Raw genomic sequence first — 11,059 nt, 5'->3', positions numbered from 1 at the left:
TTCATTGCCTTATGGGATGCAGTTATCAAAAAATGCCTCGCCTGTGGAGCTAAAGCTGAGACTGCCTTTCTTTGGCTCTCTCTTCTCCTCCTACTGAATGAAACAGAGCCACTATACTTTCTACCCTGCTTCCAATCTCATTTCTAGTATGTTTAAGGTAGCTAATTTGATAAATGGGTCAATATCTTTATTCTTTGTTTCTCCCAGGTAGTTTATTTTTATTTTTGCAAAGTGATATAATAATAATAAAAATAAAAACAAAAATAATCTGAATCTCAATTACCAACTATTATCACCATAGTTTCACAAATGAAAGAGCATTTTAATACCTTTCCCAGTTCAATGAAAGTAAGAAGGATATAATTGCAGAATAAAGGACAATCGTTTTAATTGAATACATTTAGCTTTATGACAAACTCTCATTATATTGACCTTATTCTAACTTTGTAAAATATCAGTGAGACTTCATCACAGCCCAGCACTATTTTGTAAACTGGTGTTTGAATACTGTTTTCTTTCTTTCTTTTTTTAAAACTTGATGGCATTGCTGTGGTGTTCAGAAAAGAGGGCTATGGTTCTTGTTATTGATTTTCTGTGGTAAAGTATGGTTATGGAATAAAGCAGGGCAAGGCTACCCTGCTACTCTTAGGTATTGGAGAATAAGCAGAGGTTCTGGAATAAAGTAGAAAGAATGCATGGAGTACAGGAAAGACAAATAAGCCCTGATCAGCAGGAATGGGTAGCAGAGGGTAGTCATAGGGGTTTTACAAATCTGCTGCTCAAGGAGAAATGCCTGCAGGTTCTTTTCCTGGCTCTCACAATCTCTTTGACATGAATGGTTGGAATTACAAGGTTTTGTATGGTGGGTTTGGCCTTTTGCTGTCCACATCACACTGTGCAGCCAATTCCCTTGTCTCAATGATTGGATACTGCAGTTTCCCTTCCTCTGTAAGGCACCATTGATATTACCCCATTCCAGGTTGTCAAGACAGCATTTCAAAATTGTTTGAATTTTGCAGTGTTTTGTAAGCAAAGTCTTTTAGAATCAGGGAGAGGGAGGTTGCTAAATTATGTGTATGTTATATGCACATCGTATATTTGTATGTGTATGTATATTCCAACTTCCAGTACAGATCATACCAGTTTTTTTTCCTTTGCTAAAAAAGGACCAAAAGAACTAAATCAAAGTTTGAACTAAGTGTTGTAAGGGCCCTGGCTTTGGGGGTCGTTAGAAGCATTGTGAGGAAAAATCCAAAAGAACAATGCCCTGTTGTTAGCTGTGAGTGAAACCCAGAGACCATCAGAGGGAGTACTTTAGCTGCTGTGAAAAGGCTCAGAGGGAGACAGATAATAAATGTACAACAAACAATCCAATGTCAGAAATGATCACAATTGCAAAATGAGACTGAAAACCCATTTTTTAGCAATTTCTACCGATAAAGTCCTAACTCCAGCTATGGTCAATATTAGCTAGATGATTCTTTGAATCTGGCTAATGTGGAATCCTGCAAGGACAAAGAGGATTTGCTCACTAACCAGTAAGAGGTACTGGTCATGCATGCTTAAATGTGCTAATAGTTCTGGTCTTTAATAGTACCAATTTAATGAAGACAATGTTATGCCTTTCTAATTGTTCATCTATGATTTGACATTAGCCATTCTTTCTGACAAATATGAAGATTTGTTGGCCAGCAGTGACATTATCTGAAACCTAGGTCTTTAAATTGTCAGATCTTCCCCACATTTCCTTTGTCTTTGCCTTCCCTAGTGCCTTGGTACTCTATTGATGGGCCCCACTTGCAGCCCAGACTATACCCTACCCTATTCCTACGTCAAATTGTTAAATGACAGAAAATATACCAGCAGCTTCAGACCTTTTTTAATGGAGCTTGAAACACTGAGCCAGGAATGAACTTTATGCGTTTATTCTACCCCTGAATTTCAGTGCCCTGCACCTCTCTAGGTGACTTTTGCTTTAATCTCTTACTCTATCCAGTTTGTCCAGTAGTTCTGCTTTGTCTTCCTCTAAGGTTATGTCCCCACCCTACATCTTACCTACTTCCTGGCCATCTTCTTTCCCTGGACTCTTGCCCCAGGCCATTCCCTGATCCTATCATCTGGCAAGATATGGACAACTCAATGAAGATTGTGGGCGACCACGGACTAGCTGGAGTAACTGAACCAAACCAGGCCTGGACTTGCGTCCCTCATTCACTCAAAAGGCTCAGGAGCCTAAAGGGTGAATAGTTGGTTGATGCTTGAGAAAGGGCTTGAGCAATGGTTTTCAGAGCTGGCTTGTACATGATCGCCCACATAACACATTAGATACAATGTATTCTGGCCTGGCCATAAAGTTGAATAGGGGTCTGTGCTGTTCTTGCTGGTCTATTAACCATATCTAATGTTCCTTTGAGGTATGTACATCTGGAGCAACAAGCTTATCTATTTACCAAGGTCTTCTGGCCCAGTGGGTCTATCTTGCATGCTGATAAAGGGGAAGCTTGGAGGGTTTCACAAATATGCTAAGAATAGATACTTCTTTGTCTTTGTTTTGCTCATGCTATATAATGCTGTAGAACCTTGAATAAAGCTGGCACTGCTTGGACATCATCCACTGTGTCCCTCCTGTCCCCATCTCTTTACTTTTACTTTCCTCATCCCCTTACCCTCGGGACCCTGATCGTGTTGCCGCAGAGCGTGCAACAGAAGATGAGACCCTATGCTTGACTTCTGGATTGGAAACTTTCTAGAATTTCTTGTTGCTGGATTGGATCTCTTCTTTTTGACCATTGTTTGAATCTATGGACACTGCTCTGGAAATCTCAACTGTCTTGGCTAAGGCCAGCCTCTGCATTCTGGTCAGGTTTCCTTAGGACCTATTCTAGTTAATGAGTCTTTATTTGGTCCAGCTTCCTTTTCCATCATACTCTGTGGCTCAATCCATCTACGATTTGTCTTTGTAGGTGATGTGATGGGTACTACAAAAAGCTGCATCCCTGAAATCTACATCTGTGATACCTGCAATTTATTACTATTAGATTTAACCCTTTGAGATAAGGGATTGTGTTTATAGCAGACATCAGTAAAAATGCATATATTCCAGATATCTTTGTAAGAGTAGACTAGGCTAGTTTGTGGCATTGAGTAAACCCAAATAAATATGTAATGTATCAACACAATAGTTTATTTCTTGCTCACACTGTAGTTTGTGTGAGTATTCAGTCAGTATTCAGTCTCCTACCCACAGACATTTAAAGATTCAATTTTTCCCTATCTTGTGGCCCCTCAATTCCCTACGGCCTCATTGGCATCTACACCCAGCTGGTGGAAAAGAAGAGTGTGCCTGGAGAGTCAATATATTTTGAAGGACAGCCAGCAGTCTCTGCCATACCAAGTAAGGATAACATACTGCTACATTTTTAGCCTTGGATACCTTAACACAGTTTTGTTCATTAAATTACCAATACTTTAGGAAGCAGATTACAAAAGAATAGGATATAGGCTAGATTCAGGAAGTAAAATAGGAAGGAGTAGGGGAATACATTGCTAATACATGTGTCAGTGATAGGAAAGGTTTCTTTCTTTTCTTTTCTTTTTTTTCATTAAGTTAGCTCAGTGCCCAATGTGGGGCTCAAACTTATGACCCTGAGATGAAGAGTCACATGCTCCACTGACTGAACCAGCCATGTGGCCCAAGGTCAGATTTCTTTGCAGTTACATATATATGGGGTCAGGACTCTCAGAAAGCCAGAGGGTACTAGAAGAGGAGAAACAAAGGGATGGAAACAAAATAAAGATGAAAAGGATGTTTCCGTTTCATTTCAGGTTAGACATGGTTTTACGGTCTATTCAAATTGCTTGCCAAGTGAGGGTCTTCAAAATGTGAACAATCTAGTTTTGCACCTATTTCTGCCAGTCATCTGTCTTTTTCAAGGAGTGGGAACAAAATACTTCTAAAGCCCTGGTTCTCAGTATGCTCTACCAGGTTCCTGCTTCTCCTAAGAGTTTTCAACTTAGTATCACACCAGAAGAATTAAAATCCCATCAGTTTCATCATTCTTGGTCCTTCCTCAGTTTCACAATGAAGCTATAGCTTTCTTTTAGCTATACAGTTGGTGTCATGCTGCCCACTGGGAGTCTTATAATGTATGAGGCAAAATCTTTTCATATAGATACCGGGTTCTGTTTCTTGTTTGACTGGCCACTTTATACAAACAAGGACTGACCTCTAGTTCATTTTCATCTTCCTCTCCTCCGCAGCGCTACAGACTGTGAGAGATTGACCTATGCTAGTGACCCACTGGCACATCCTTAACCACCTGGGCTGGAGCTTGAGTTGATTTGGCAGGAAACAGGGAGGTGAGTGGGAGGGAGGAGGTTGCCAAGCAATGAGCCTCAGCTATTGTCTGCAGAGTTGTTAATGGAACTGAATCTGATTTGTGTTTAGCTGAAAGCACTTTGCAAAGGCAGACAGGAGGCAAAGGTCTGGAGATACAGGGGCAAAGAAACCATAGCTTTTGCTTTTTAGCTTGTGTCCTGAATATTTTTACTGGGGGGCAAAAGAATCATTGAAGGTAGAGAGTCATGGGCAGTCAATCCATCGTGGATAACTAGATTTCTAAGGGTCTTAGGGCCTTGTTAGTGGTAGATAGTTATCCATGTAATGGGATGTGAGGAATGCTCCAAAATATTCTTTTCTTGGCGTGCCTTACACTCTATTATTAAAGATTATCATTTAAGAACTTTCTAAAACAATTTTAATAAATGCAGTTTATTTAATAAATACTTGTGTATGCTAGGCTCTAAGGGCCTTATAGATATTAACATATTTATTCCTTTTAATTAGAGAGTCTGCTCTTAACCCTTACACTATTCTGCCTCTCAGAGCATAGGATGTTACATTTTTTTTTGGAGATGTGTAACCCATTCTAACAGATATATATATATATATATCTATACATATGTTTTTTACCTAATTATAATGCCATTCCTTCCACCTAGTAGAGAGCAGGACTCTGAATGCTTTGAAAGGAAGGGGCATAAATGGGTCTGATGAAACTGTTAGGAAGATGAGGGTGTCAGAGTGAAGGTCTTGTTAAAGGGCTAGATCCCCTAGTACCTGTGCTAGCTAAACATGCAACATTCAAGGAATAGTACTCTCACCTTTTTCTTCTAGTTTGAATTTGATTCCAGTGATTAGCATTTTCAGTCTCACTTCTTGTCTTTATTTTAATTTTCTTTTGTTTTGTTTTATATACTCAGAGGTGGTATAGGCTGTATATGAAACAGATGGACTTCCATTCACCCAGGGAACAAAGAATGTTTGGGGCTGACTAGGAAGCCATGGGTGACCATCTTGAAACTGGTTTCCAGTTCTATATTTAAAGTTGGTGCACCTTGTGTGGAGGCTGCCCTGACAGGATTTCTTCTTCTTGCCCGACTTTTCTATGGATAATTTGGTACTAGGTGCTGCTCTCTGATCATTCAAAGCCCCCCTTAGCTTCCTCTACACACTGTACTTTATAGGTGACTGACTGCCTCCTTCATTGGCACTATGTGGCAAAGGGCCACTCTGGCTCTCCAGAATATTTTCTTAAAGATTTTATTTATTTATTCATGAGAGACACAGAGAGGCAGAGACGTAGGCAGAGGGAGAAGCAGGCTCCATGCAGGAAGCCCGATGTAGGACTCGATCCCGGGACCCTGGGATCATCCCCTGAATCAAAGGCAGATGCTCAACCACTGAGCCACCCAGGTGTCCCTCTCCAGAATGTTTTCATCTGCTCACATAGCCCATTGCTTTTAGTCTATACTGGCTTTTTATACACCCCTGTTTATGGCTCTTCAAAAATCTCAATTTTCTGTATTAGATTTATATGTCTCACTAAATATTCCAGAGAAATATCTGATGGAAAAGGGAGCTGGTGATTTTGGTGAGCATTTGCCCACCAGTCCTTGCCCCCATAACATTTTCCCCAGTCAGATAATATAAATAAATTTATCATTAATCAGAAATCTAAGCACCCACTATGTGCAAGGTGCTAAGTAAGCTACTCTGTAAAGTAAGCCTGCTTTAGGCACTCTGAGCTCTGACCTCACTGGGCCATTACACTCTCTGTTCCTGGAGAAAGAAAAGCTATCTTGACTGACAAACAGACTTTTCATTCCCTGTGTGTAACTGGGGATTTAGCTCTTGCACTTCAGCACTGAGCTCGTTGTCTTCATAATTAATGCTAAAAAGAACAGATTTGGAAAGAACACAGGAACAAGAGGCTAAGTCTCCAGAGGGAGCCTTAGAAGTGGACTCTGTGCATTTTCCCCTACACCATTAATCCCCCATGGTCACATGTGGGGAATACAAATGCCCTCCTCAGGCCCTCCGGTTCAATTTCACCATAAGACAATTGACCTATCGCCACTGTGAGGAGCAAAGCCTTGAACAAAGAAGCGGCCGAAAGGACTTCGTCAAGCTGGAAATGAATTATTAATATGGCTCTGAAAGGGAATGGCATCAGAAACCAGGCTCTTTATTATTTACATTAATGAGCTGGAAGACGGTGCAGTGAACAAAATCCCAAATTTGGAGAATGCTACATTTTGAAGTTTGACAATGAGTAAAGAAACAATGAAATCCACCAAATGTAAATCCAGACGAATATGTCTCTGCACAAAAAGCCCAAAGGGGAAATATTTTCAGAGCAGGGAAGGGCTAAAGCAGGGTGTCAAGTCATTACTGAAATTCCCTATTGTCTGTTTGAGAATGAAACTTAGACTTAGGAAGAAAAAAATGTCCAGGTTGCCTACTGGACAGGTACAATACAATGCACCTATCAAAGGAGGCAGCATTATCTCTATTAGAGATGTGTGCACAGTACAATATGCCATTCGTCTCTTATCTGGGTTGAACGATAAATTATTCCAATACAATATCATATTCTGCTCCTCAGATAGATACCAAATCTTCACAGCTTGATTGGCAGAAGCATGCATGTATGTGCAGGCTGTCTGTGAACATCCCCTAATGCTAGCTGTTTTCCTTCTGCTAAATATAGAGCCCTCTTTCCTACCAGTAACCTCCCATCCTTGATCAGAAAAGGTCTTTTGTTTAACCCTCTCTTTCTTCACTCTAGCCATGTATTCTCAATTTTCTGTGAGCCCCAGTCTGGCAATTCCATAATCAATCCTTGCTTTCACAAGAAGTGTAACAATTTCCTGAGATGAGAGACAGGGTAATGTTTTGCCCCACTTAATTAGGTCCTCCCGCAAACTGGTACTTTTATTTTGTTTGAACTGTACTTAATCCTATTCTACACCTCTCAGTTTCTCTACATTTGGTCACTTGTCTTGTCTCACATTTGTACCTTTTACAGAGCTCCTAGTTTCTTTCTGTCTTATTCTGTCTTCAAGCATCTGTGACCTCTTGGTTATTGGTTGTGTATCAGGCTTCTGACACACTACTTACCCTCACCTTCCCTGTTCCCCTTTGCTATGACTCTATCTTGTCCAGCCTACTTGGCCCAGACCCATGCCTACTCTGATTTCTAGAAACTGCATAATCTTTATTAAAATTCCTTACTTTGCTGGCCAGTTTTCTCTCCTAGGTAGTACTTGGATTTGATATAATTGACACTTTGGAGTGATACCATTATGGATACTTCTCTTGTACACTCTGTACTATTTTTTTCCCAGTAAGGCTTTGGGTCAATTTGAGGAGAGATAGAAGGTTGGCTAAGGGGTACTTGTGTATATGTATGTGCACTTGCACACACCCCTAGGCAGATACTTGGAAAATTAGTGTAATCACTTTCTGTTAAATATCTATTGCAGCAAAGCAGGAATTTAAAAATGATCTTAAACAGTATCAATAATATTGCTTCACAGTGGTAGATCCAGGCTAGCCTTGAATCTTGAGTCAGGAAGGCCTTTGGCAAAATTTGAGAAAGAGGTTTGATCTGATTTAGCTGCTCTTATTAGTAGAGCATAATATAGCACATGTGCATTTTTTTTGAAGTAGCAAGAGTTATGACCAATCATAAATGATGTTTGGCATTTTACAGTTTAAAAATTGTTTTAAAATGTGTTATTATTTAGTCTTTTAAAAAAGATTTTATTTATTCATGAGAGACACAGAAAGAGAGGCAGAGACATAGGCAGAGGGAGGAGAAGCAGGCTCCATGCTGGGATCCCGATGTGGGACTCAATCCTGTAACTCTGGGATCACACCCTGAGCCGAAGGCTGATGCTCAACCACTGAACCACCCAGGCGTCCCTATTTAGTCTTTTTATTAGGTCAAACCATATGAAATTACTGCTATTTGAGCATTTGGACCTACAAAAATGAAATGGTAATTTCATACAGTTCACCCTCATAGTTTACACATGAAGCAGCTGAGATTTAACAAGATTAAATGGCTTCTCCAAGGTCACTCATTTGCACACTAAGTAGTACAGCTGGGATTCAAATTCCCCAGTCTCACTTTATTTTCTCCATTGTTCCTTTGTTTCAAGTACAACATTCTCTTAAAAAGCACTGGCTACAAGTTCCAGAGCTCAAGTATTGGGGTTTTTTTCAAGATTTTTTATTTTATTTATTTGACAGAGGGAGAGCACAAGCAGGGGAAGTGGCAGGCAGAGGGAGAGGGAAAAACAGGCTCCCCACTGAGCAGGGAGCTGGATGTCATGGGGCCTAGACCCAGGACCCTGGGATCATGGCCCAAGCTGAAGGCAGATGCTCAACCAACTGAGCCACCCAGGAGCTCCTCAAGTACTGGTTTTTACCTATAGTGGCCCACTGGAATTAATGATTTTGAAATGCTCCTGGACATTTAAGAATAGTCAAAAATCTTAAACTGACAAAGAAAAAAATAATAAATCCTCATGCAAATAGTAATGCCCCACCTGTGTATCCTCTGGTTTGGAATATGACAGTATCTGGATATCTGTCTCACTCTTGTTTCTCTTGTAACCTCTACTTTTAAAAAATTTGCTGTATCTTTTTTTTTGTCATTTTCTCTTATTATTCTTTATCCCTTCCACCTCAATCTTTTGATTTGAGTTTAAGCTCTTGAGCTTACTTCTCTTTTTGGAGGTCTTTTTCTTGGCCAAGATCTGATTGTACCACTGGCCTCAATTCACTTAATTTCACCAAATACTGTGGAATAGGAAAACTGGAGTCTGGAATCAGACATCCCAGCAGGAGCCACTGCCACTTGCTCTTTAAGAGCTTCCTGTTTTCTAACAGGAAGAGTTTCTGGAAGAAGCTGGCAGGTGCCTCGCCCTGCAATGCTGCTAATGTTGTCCCAAGGGGACATCCTTCAAACCTAAACCACCTCCTCTCTCTGCTGGGCCACAATACTATTGTGAAGTGGTGCTTCACTTAATTAAGTCAAACTGGCTAGCACTGCGCATATTAATGAGCACCCTAATGAGCATTAATTTTTGATGTTCTTCGTTAACAAGCATTATAAACTATGACAAATTTTGGTTTGACTTTGTGCCAAAATGAGGATGAGTGGTTTTTTAAAGCTGTAAATCCAAAAGCTTCCCTTGGGATGTGGAGGGCTGCTCATTAATACTTCTGGAGCTCGTAATGTCAAATAAGACAGATAAATGGCCTGATATAGTTCCTGTTGCCCCTTCCCCCACCTGCCTTCATCATGCCTTTCTCTTTTAAGGGGATACTCCCCTTAAAGCACACATACACTCTTACTCAAAACCACTTTTCACTTTCGACTGTTGGGAAAAATGTTCACATCTTGGGAGTTACTAGACCTAGTAATTGCCTGCAAATTTCAGATAATGAAACTTCCAGCTTCAAAACACAAATGCTTGGCAGGGATAAATAGATGGATGGAGAGATGTTTCTTTTAATTGAGAATTGGAAACTTCATTAGAATTTTTTTAAGGAAGCCACGTTTTGTTCTGCTAGTTGTTAAATGAGAAAAGTGCAAGCAATGATGTGTTTAAGGCACACATCAAACCCAGAAGGAAGAATAGGGATGATAGGAGGGGCATAAAAAGGTCTTTTGGCTTCAAACCTTCTGCCTGAGGGCCTGCCAAGGTGCCCAAATTCCTCTCATTAGGTTTCCTCTTTAGGGGTTTTCTGTTTTAATGGAGCTAATGCTTTATATTACCTGGGAGGAGTAATCCATTAGTTACTTGGTAACAGGATTTGATTATTTCATTACATTCATTGCCAACCCTCAGGCTGTGCAGCTAAGGGCCTGAAATATAGAATGAGTTTACTTTGTTGGAAGAATAAGGCTGGGATTTATTCTCTGCCTGATGAAGTCCCCTGGGTAGCCATAGGGAAGTCATGGGGCAGGAGGTTACCAGGTATCTGGGTATGGATGGGCACTGTTTAGTAACTTTTTCCTGTTTTCCAAAATTCCTGAGTCTGCTATAGATCTTTCCATGCTAGATCTACCATCACTTCTCGGACTTTTGGCTAAGATCAAGTGTAGTATCTGTTCCTACCATGTTAGATCTACCAAAATGAGGACATAAGGGCTAGATCTAGAGTGTGGAGATTAGGAATATGGGTTTTGGCTTCAGATAGTTCTGGGTTCAAATCCCAGATCAAACAACTCCTAGCTGTGCAATCTTGGGGAAATCACTTAACCTTCCCCAGCCGTAGCTTCCTCATCAGGGAAATGGGACTATGTGTAGCAGCATCTATCTCACAGGTATGGATTAACATGAGTTGATTTGTGTAAAGACCGTAGCACAATTGCTGACAATAAACAAAAAATAGCAAATGTTATCCTTTTGTAAAATGGTCTTTATAGTCTAATGTGTGGAGTATGCAAGGCCTCAGAGTCATCTTTCTCTCCGTCTCTCTCTCTGCTTCTCCCCTTCCTTCCACTTTTCCCTCCATCCCTCTGTCTCCATCTATTACTTTTTTTTTCCCCTTTACCTTTGTTGTGTGTTACCTATGGAGTATTTATCTTTCTCCATTTTCCTTCATCAGCTACTGCCATTGTCAGCTCCCGTGGCTCCCTCCTCATTGTGTTATGGTGGATGATTTCCACACTGTTTGAGGAAACCCTAATAAGTTCAC

At 40.5% G+C, this 11,059-nt stretch overlaps 1 pseudogene; it reads left to right on the top strand.

Annotated features, from left to right (window-relative positions):
* Nucleotides 1-10,427: 10,427 nt before the first annotated feature.
* Nucleotides 10,428-10,592, top strand: LOC121483733 (annotated as a pseudogene).
* Nucleotides 10,593-11,059: the final 467 nt, after the last annotated feature.

The sequence above is a fragment of the Vulpes lagopus genome, chromosome X (genome assembly GCF_018345385.1).
Source record: "Vulpes lagopus strain Blue_001 chromosome X, ASM1834538v1, whole genome shotgun sequence".
NCBI classification, from domain to species: domain Eukaryota; kingdom Metazoa; phylum Chordata; class Mammalia; order Carnivora; family Canidae; genus Vulpes; species Vulpes lagopus.
Note: the sequence above shows the minus strand (reverse complement) of the source record. Positions and strands in the feature narration are given on the sequence as shown.